Source organism: Neolamprologus multifasciatus, chromosome 7, assembly GCF_963576455.1.
Source record: "Neolamprologus multifasciatus chromosome 7, fNeoMul1.2, whole genome shotgun sequence".
Taxonomy (NCBI): Eukaryota; Metazoa; Chordata; class Actinopteri; order Cichliformes; family Cichlidae; genus Neolamprologus; species Neolamprologus multifasciatus.
This window is the reverse complement of record NC_140445.1, coordinates 20,872,466-20,882,359: the sequence shown is the minus strand read 5'-3', so window position 1 is coordinate 20,882,359 and position 9,894 is coordinate 20,872,466. Positions and strand designations below refer to the sequence as shown.

The window sequence follows — 9,894 nt, the reverse complement described above, 5'->3', positions numbered from 1 at the left end:
GAAAATATGTGAGAGGAAGAGACGAATCGGAAGCTGCAGAAGAAGACATGAGAAACGTAAAGGCAGGATTATGTTGCAGCGTGCTTTAAAAGACATTATTATTTCTCTCTGGCCTGTTGCACAAAGCTTCCAACCCCTGCTGGCTTCATCTGACACATGATGTGTGTGTTTGTGTGTGTGCGTGTGTGCTGTGTGAGTGAAAAAGAGAGGGTGAGGGGGGCCTGACAAAAGAAATGTCTGAGTGAAATGAATGGGGACTAAATCTGCCCATCAATAAGCTGCTTGGGCCTGTGCCATGAAGGCCACATGCCTCCCTGCAGATGCAGAACTTAAAAAAAAAGAAGATACATCTGGATCTCAAACTGTGAGTGTGTGTGTGTGTGTGTGTGTGTGTGTGTGTGTGTGTGTGTGTGTGTGTGTGTGTGTGTGTGTGTGTGTGTGTGTGTGTGCGTGTGAGCAAGCCACATGCAACTTGGTGCTCCTTCCAACAAGGATTAAACTCTCAGACATAGACTCATCTAATCACTGGTGGCCCAAATGGAGAGAGAAAATCCAATCCCCTCCCAACAAAGTGTGATCACAGGCACAGAGAGAAGCAAATGTGCACCACAAAGCATGGCTGGATGAAGAACTTCCTCTCATTTAGGCCAGCAATGTTTGGTATTTTAAGGAGTGGTTAACCCAAATCACTAAAAAAAATAATAATACAGTCACTGACTACCTCTAGCCAGCAATGGGAAAATGTTTCAGAGTAAAAGTAAACATAGAAAAGAAGCAGCGCAAGAAGCTCCACTTGAATAAAAAAGGCCTGCTTTGTAAAGCCCTCAATTCCTCATATTTTCCTGGGAAAAAACCGGGAATAGGTGTGGGAATTTATTGCAACATGTACAAGCATGTATTGAAGTAAAAAAGTCAATATTTGGTATGACCACCTTTATTCTTCAGCCTAGCCTGAACTCTCTTAGGCAAGCTGTTTTGTAATTTCCTTAAGTAGTCTTCAGGAATAGCTCTCCTGGCTTCTTGGAGGACATTCAAAGCTTTTCTTTGGATGGTGGCTGCCTTTTGTTGCGCTCTCTTTCGAGATAATGGCACACTGCTACAATAGTGTTGAGGTCCAGGCTCTGGGGAGGCCAATCCATGGCCAATAGTGATTTAATTGTTTGTTTTTCTATCCAGATTTGCTTTGACTGCATTGGAAGTATGTGTGTGTATCATTGTATCTATTCTATTGTAATTTGGCATACCTCTCAGGTTCTATGTCAGGAGTCAGCTGCTGGATTTTTTTCTTAATCTGAGTAAACTTGTCCAGTTTCTTCATATTTTTTGACTACACACTGCACACTATTCCAAGATATTCCAAAACCCAAGTGTTTTGACTAATAGCTCTTTGGGACTCAAACAGCTTTGTGGCGCCTTTTCACCTTGTTAGTGAAAAAGGATCCCATAACTTTCAAACTGTGTTATTTTTGGAAATTCTAAAAAAAGAAATGGGAAAAATGCATTTTTAAAATGGGCTGCTAAAAATACTGTTTAAATTCCTTGCTAAAGGTTCTGTTATGTGTAGACGCAAAAATCTAGGTTAGTGTTCATGGCTTAATTACAAACAAAAAAATCCTCTGAAAATGTCCTGAATTGAAAATGAAAAACTTTGAAAGACCTTCAGATTTATCAAGGCTAGTTAAAAAAAACCCAACACAGATTACAGGAATGTCTGGCTAAGACTGGATAAGTGAAAAATTGTGACTTAATCAGCTTGAAACTGTGACTTAAATCAGTGGTTCGTAAAAGGAGGTTTGCAAAATTTTGCTCTAAATGATAACATCATGTTGTATCATTAAAAAATGAACCTATGCACCAGTTACGCCTGTTTGTTTGTTTTTTTAAACAAGCAGTCCATCTTTTCTTCATCTTCATCAGAGTGCAACAGACTCTTGCTGTTATTGGGTCACCTGGAGCAGCCAGGGATTGAACGTCCAACCTTCCATGACAGTAGAGGACCTGCTCTTCCTCTAAACTACAGCTACCCCTTATGAAAAAATTATTAATTATTAAATTTAATTAGTTATTTAACTTCGAAAGCTAGAAACATGGCCACGAGACACGAGTGAAAGTGTGAATTATTTTATTACACGCATGTATCTCTGCAGAAATTATTCTTCCTAATTATTTCATATGGGAACATGTTTTTTGGAAAAAGAGGAATGCCACGGAAGACTGTAAATACAGATTTCTTTAAACTGATGAAAAACAAAGCAAAACCATGTTTCAGAAGAACTACACAGCAAAGCTGGTTTAAATCGTGATGATTTGTTTTAGATGCGATTTCACGTCTCACAGGAGAAGGCAGACAAAAGGTAAATATGGAAATGAAGCTACAACAAAGACATCTGCCTGGTGGAAAACAAAAAGAAAATCAATATATATATATATATATATGTATAGAACACGCACAGATACACATATATCAACACACACAATCATACAAATGGTCAAAAACTGTTTATTGTTAGATGCTGCGGCAGCACGGCTCATCTATCATTCATGCCAATAGAGCACAGTGAATTGAAGTGAAATTAAGAGAAATAGCAAGGGAGCAAAGGAAAAGGAAAAACAGAACAAATCTGACTTGGCTTTGATTGAATCCTGCACAGACAGTGGCCAGATACACCTGGGTTCCTCTGTTCATCTGAATCCAGATATTACCCCTGAATATAAAACATCAGAAACTTGACAAGCTGCCTCCAGTGTTTCTGAGATAAGGTGGTGTTTCTTCAGAGGCAGATCAGATTTTTTTTCCCCTTTCTTTTTCTTTTTTGTATTTCACAAAGGTGCCGCTTTTTTTCCCAGAGCTAGGTTACCATCTCATGCGATTACATGTGGAGGGAAGAAAAGTACGCACAGAAATACATGCAAAAAGCATTCACTGAAACAAGCAAATCATTTGAAATGAATGTCCCCTTCACTCTGCCCAGATCAAAAGCATCTTAGGTAACTGGTAAAAGTTCTTCTGTAGCACGGCAGTCTCAATCTGGAAAAAAAAAAATGTTTCCATCACTACAAAATGAATGTTAACAAATGCAAACACATACAGAAGACGTCCCACTGAGGAGTGTGAGCCCACCTACACGGCTAAGATTACTTATTTAAAGCAGATATATTATCTCACAGCTCAAAAGCCACACTGTTCCCAACAGCTACTCGGAGCTGTCATTGTTGATTTACACTCATTAGTTCAAAAACTCACTGGATCATTAAGGTGTTGTTTTCCTCACTGTTCCATTATTACGGACACCCAAATGTCAATCTACTCAGCAAAAAGCACATTTCTGTGTGCTTGAAATACCTAATGGCATCCTTTCAACATTTTCAATAAATAAAGTAGCCGTGGAAAAAGACGCACTGTCAGTAGAATATTAACAGTTGGGCATTTAAAGCATGTTTTACTGCACCTATTTTAACAAAATGGTTGGTGAAGAAGAGCCAAAACGTATTTCCGTGTGACCCTACAAAATCGCTGGCATTAAGGTCTGCAGCATATATAATCATACATTTAAAGCAGCGTGCAAAAGTCTTAAGCCACCACGCCTTAAAAATAAAATAAAACTAAAAATATATATTTTACAAGGGCAATAGGTGATCTGATTTATTCAAACTTGTTCATAGTGTGTGTGTTTCTATACATTTATGGGGGGGGGGGGGGGGGGGGGAGTTTGGGATCATTCAAGATCACCAACACCATGGCTCAAACCATGACAGCCTCCACCTTGTTTACAGATGCCTGAAACACTCACTGTTGTACCGCTCTCCTGACCTCCTTTAGAATAATTCATATTATTCATATTATTGATGAATTGAACCAATATTTTAAAAAATATATTCATCACTTCATAAGCCCTATTGGCACTGATTTGGCATTCCTCAGCCTTTCCTCCCCATTTCCTTTCCTTAAGAACGGCTACTTGACAACCACTCTTCCACTGAAATACTTTCTGATGAACTTTGAAGATCTACTGAAAGGCCAGATGCATCTCTCAGGTCCTGTGTCAGGTCTTTGCTTGATTTTCTTCCTGTTTCTTGACATGACTTTGGGATACTGCAGAAAAAAACTAAAAACACAAGAAAGTCTGATTCCTTGAAGCAAGATATAAAGAAATGAGGAAGATTTTTGCACAGTGCATGACAGTTTGAAAGAACAGACTGTTCACTGTTTACTGTGGCAGTGCACCATGTTCCCTTTTTCTTTACTCTTTTGCCTTTTCAACCAACTAAAAGTTAAACACGTGGAATTCACTGATTGCTGATCATTTTTCATAAAGTGTTCAATTCAATTCAATTCAATTTTATTTATATAGCGCCAAATCACAACAAATGTCGCCTCAAGGCGCTTCATAGATACAGAGAAAAGCCCAACAATCATATGACCCCCTATGAGCAAGCACTTTGGCGACAGTGGGAAGGAAAAACTCCCTTTTAACAGGAAGAAACCTCCGGCAGAACCAGGCTCAGGGAGGGGCGGCCATCTGCTGCGACCGGTTGGGGTGAGAGAAGGAAGACAGGATAAAGACATGCTGTGGAAGAGAGACAGAGATTAATAACAGATACGATTCAATACAGAGAGGTCTGTTAATACATAGTGAGTGAGAAAGGTGACTGGAAAGGAAAAACTCAATGCATCATGGGAATCCCCCGGCAGCCTACATCTATTGCAGCATAACTAAGGGAGGATTCAGGGTCACCTGGTCCAGCCCTAACTATATGCTTTAGCAAAAAGGAAAGTTTTAAGCCTAATCTTAAAAGTAGAGATAGTGTCTGTCTCCCGAATCCAAACTGGAAGCTGGTTCCACAGAAGAGGGGCCTGAAAACTGAAGGCTCTCCCTCCCATTCTACTTTTAAATACTCTAGGAACAACAAGTAGGCCTGCAGAGCGAGTGCGAAGTGCTCTAATAGGGTGATATGGTACTACAAGGTCATTAAGATAAGATGGGGCCTGATTATTTAAGACCTTGTATGTGAGGAGCAGGATTTTGAATTCAATTCTGGATTTAACAGGAAGCCAATGAAGGGAAGCCAAAACAGGAGAAATATGCTCTCTCTTTCTAGTCCCTGTCAGTACTCTTGCTGCAGCATTTTGGATTAGCTGAAGGCTTTTCAGTGAGTTTTTTGGACATCCTGATAATAATGAATTGCAGTAGTCCAGCCTGGAAGTAATAAATGCATGAACTAGTTTTTCAGCGTCACTCTGAGACAGGATATTTCTAATTTTAGAGATGTTGCGCAAATGGAAGAACGCAGTCTTACATATTTGTTTAATATGTGCGTTGAAGGATATGTCCTGGTCAAAAATGACTCCAAGGTTCCTCACAGTGTTACTGGAGGCCAAGGTAATGCCATCCAGAGTAAGAATCTGGTTAGATACCAAATTTCTAAGCTTTTCAGCGCCGAGTACAATGACCTCAGTTTTATCTGAGTTGAGAAGCAGAAAGTTAGTGGCCATCACTTGCCTGTTAACAACTGGTTCATGTGTACAATGTTGTTTGTTGCAATATTATTTTAAACTAAGACTTTTATTCATTAATTACTCAAAAAGAGAAGGGTGTTTAGGCATCCCCATTAATATACACTCAGTAATGTCAATAATAATGTCATTACTCAGTGAAAACATGTTTTTAGAAATATTTGCAAATTACTTAAAACCAAATTCATAAAATGTGCCTGAGGCTGTGCCACTTAACATTTTGGTCAGGTCCATCCTGTTGCTGTGTTTATCTTAGGACATGACTGCCTACTTTTAACTGTGGTAAACTGAATAAAATGTTTTGAAAGACACAAACCTTTGCATATAAGAACCCACATTTAGCAGTGCATGTCAAGACAAAAAACAAGCCTCAAGTCTGCGTTGTAGTCCTACATGATAAGATTGTGGACATCAGGCAAAACTGTAACAGTTTCTAAAGCTTTCAGTGTTCTGGGAGAAGAGTAGCCTCAAAAATGTCTGAATGGTTAAAATCTGAAACCACAACCACTTACCCTACCAAATAAGTAACTGGCTGATTAGGTCATGACATCATCATCTACTGATTTTTCTTGCTGACACTGACTTGGGCACTTTGTGCCCCCAGGATCACATCTGAAGCCAAAATGGGACAAACTGGCAGGGAAAAGTTTTGATCTGTAGATATAAAGTAGAAATATAAATAAAACCACTGAAATAAATCTAGAACTGATATGGATACTTTTGAATTACATTACACATCGGGTGGGCTTGTGAAAGTCAGTGCTAATATTAGCTGTGTTATTGATGTTCTACAATAACTAAAACACTTATGAATCAGAGTCAGTTTTTTGGACTTTTGGAAGAGCATGAAACAGAAAATGGTGACATAGGCTACCACGCAGCTGTCAGGTAGCTTAGCCTGGGCAAAGTGCTAAAAGGACTACAGGACCTGCAGAAATTCAAGAGTTTTAAAGGACATTCCAGAGGGCTCATGGTGTAGAATAAAAGGCAGATCTTGCATTTGCTATTGATGTGACTGTACTAATGACTTGAGTAAATACCAAATTGCAAGGCAACGGCCTATTTGCAAAATAGTAAAAGCTTTAATGAGAAACCTGCAGCTTCTTTCAATTCAGTTCAGCTCATAGAACAACATTCTCAATCACATGCCAACATTGATGGCAGGAGCCATTACAGCCCTGCACGATGGGTTTGCAAAGCAATTTGAAGACAGTTGAGAGTGAAATGCACATGATTCAATATCCTTTCACTTGCAGTGTGGATAATGCATCCAGTGATGTTGAGCTTGAACTCACTGACCTGATTCACTTGTTGCAGAACACTTCTAGCCAGGATCACTCCTGTATTTTTATTCTTTTTTCAAAGAGGAGAGCTTTCCACACATTAGAAGGCTCAGAAGATGTTGCTTCTCTTTGTTCTTCATATGTGAAAAAACATTCACAGTGATGAAGTTTAACAAATACAGATGGTCTGTCAGTGATGATCACCTGTCCACTGCCCTCCACAACAGTCCCAGGCTTTCATGTGGACTCTTGGGATAACTGATTGCTCACCTCTGCCATAATGTGTGCCTCAAGGAGCTTCTACAAGGTAATGAATAGAGTATAAATAAAAAATCTGAAAACATGTTTTTACTTTGTCGTAATGTGCTACTGAGTATTTGTTTTTCGCTCTAAATATAATCCTCTGACTACATAGTGCATAGTTTTTGGAGTCATGGTGCATTAAATTAAAACTAAAGAGCCTGATGCTCTGTAAAAATGACTCATTGCTGTTATATCAGCATAAAAAACAACAGCAAAATAAAAGCAAAACGAAAAAGTTGTGTTCAAAAAAGGTGGTTTAGATGTTTGGATTCACCACTAGAAAAACAAGTAGTCATGCAACAGAGCAACAGATAAAAAAATAAATAAAATAATAGAAAATATCCACTGAGCAGCAGTTCTCTGGGCAAAAATGCCTTTTTGATGTCAAAGATCAGAGGAGAAAGGCCAGACTGCTTCAAGCTGATAGGAAGACAACAGTAACTCAAATAACCACTTGTTACATCCAGGGTATAAAGAAGAACATCCTTGAATGCACAGCATGTCAAACCTTGAAGCTGATGGGTTAGAGTAGAAAAAGATCACATCAGGTGGTCTAGAACCTGATAAAGGGGCTGGTGAGTGAATTATTTTATTATACTTCCCTTCCCGTCTTAATTCTGACAGTACCATTATAAAGTATCTCCATATGTGAAGTTGAGTTTTAATAGAATATTACTGAATTCTCAATAAGTGGTTAATTCAAGAAGAAAGTAAGAAGGTTTTAAGCAATCTGTCAGAATTTATTATTATTTATATACTGTCCAGTCACGACAGCAGTCACCTAGATGCACTTTATATTGTGACGATGCTACAAGAGAAAAACCTCAACAGTCATACAACTCCATATGAGCAGACAACAGTATGAAGGAAAACCTCCCTTTTAACAGGAAGAAACCTCCAGCAGAAACACACTAAGTGAGGGAAATTCATCTTTTGCAACCTCTGCGAGTTAGAGGAGGGAGAGAAGACTAACTCATTTTAGTTCATTAGCATAAAAAGAAAAATTAGCTAACTGAAACTATTTTTGTGTATGTTTGAAACACAGAAACAGACATATCCTGAATTTAGGTACCCTTAAAAAATAAAAAAAATAAAAAAAACCCTTTGGCTTCATATAAATTGTATATGGCATTCATACAATAATACTCAAAAAGACCAAAACTAACACAGAAATGAATAAAAGCAAAAACAAAAACATTTTTTAAAAATAATACAAACTAAACTGAAATGAGCAAACTCATTCTGTAAATAACCCAAATTAAAACCCAGGAGTCAAAATAAATGAAGAAGTAATTAGAAAACATTAAACCATTATAACTCTAATGTGTTGCCTGTTAATGGATTTGTACACCAGCTTATTCCTTTATAATGTCCACTCTAAACAAAGGTCACATTCTCTGTAATGTCAGTTCCCATAATTATAATGTGCTGTCTGCCCCCCAGATCATTTTTCTTTTTTTCACAAATCTGAAAAAAAAAAGTACGTTCAATTTCGGTGCTTTCAAATGCTAAGAAAATTATCGCTATCTTTGCTGTGACATTCAGCACAGCCAGTCATCAAATCAATACCTCCATAATGATGCCCTGTGAGGATTTTGATAGAAATGGGAGAGGATTAGACTTCTGAAGACAGCTTCTTCAGCTCCATCTAACTGATTGAGAAGCCACAGGCAAAGACTGCAGTCATAATCCAGATTCAGGTACTGCAACATTGCAGCCATTTCTCACAGTTTTCTCTGATAAAATCTCATCCTACACTTACCTGCAGCAGCTCCTCTGTCATTTTCACCTAGTTACATCAGCAGCTCTAGGTGTTAAACTTAAAAGAGAGGCCCCTGCCACTTGGTCATGCAAAATTGATGATTATAAAGTTCTGAATGGACATAGCAGTGTGTTTGCTGCTAAATGTGTAGGCCTGCAAATGTGTCAACAGCCTGTGAAGGATCTGGATTATAGCTCTGCTTCCTCCGTCTAATGAGCGGAAACCTTAATCCACACCTAGCAGCTGCTAATTCCTGACTCACCTCCTATTTGCTTGTAAACCAGCAAGCTAGTATTGAGTAAGAGTATGCTGGCACAGTCTCTCTATACTAAAGTTCAGTAGAAATTAAAATTCAGTATATACTGCATGTAAATTCTTGGTGTTTTGACCTGAAGACTCAGGTCAGCTACCGTAAAGAAGAAGAAGAAGAATCTAAGTTCACCTTTATAGGGGACCTACTGTGCTCGCTACCAGCTCTTGGAGTCTACTAGAGTAGCTAGTAGAGTCACATTTCAAAGAAATCCTTATTTGCCTTATTCTGGGCCTTGAGGCAGACCCTCAGTTCATCAGCTCTGAAAAATTTCTTTCTTTGCCTGAAATGACATCATTACATCATACAGAGAAAAAATAGAAAAAACGGTCCATAGCATGGCTTTCAGTTGATACAGGTTATTCATATTCATGTTGACATCATTAATTCAAAATGAATGATTGTAAATCCCCTTTATAGTATAAAATGGGTTTGTCTTTTTTTCATTTGCAGAGATGGCACTAGCATGCCTGGACAATGCTAGCATGAACCGGTGCAGACAAGCAAGTATGCACACCAGCATACCCACATAGATACCTTTGCTCTCCAGCTTTGACACACATGCATGCATATATGCATCTATTTGCATATACATTTGCTATATGTTTATATTTATATATACATACATGCAGGGGAGCTGTCAGCCCATGCGCGAACGCTATAGAAGTTATCATATCATTCACCCATACCCTTTGAAAAAGCCTGGCCACAAACACACCAT

General features: G+C 38.5%; 1 long non-coding RNA gene across 2 annotated transcripts; it reads right to left on the bottom strand.

Moving 5' to 3' along the window:
• Positions 1 to 365: 365 nt before the first annotated feature.
• Positions 366 to 9,188, bottom strand: LOC146514184 (uncharacterized). 2 transcript variants are annotated; one of them, XR_014875197.1, is made up of 3 exons: positions 8,864 to 9,188; positions 6,028 to 6,169; positions 366 to 4,093 (listed from the first exon to the last, which is right to left on the bottom strand). It is a non-coding gene; the product is annotated as an uncharacterized LOC146514184 (long non-coding RNA). The 2 variants fall into 2 exon arrangements; XR_014875196.1 differs by lacking the exon at positions 8,864 to 9,188 and having other exon boundaries at positions 6,028 to 7,113.
• Positions 9,189 to 9,894: the final 706 nt, after the last annotated feature.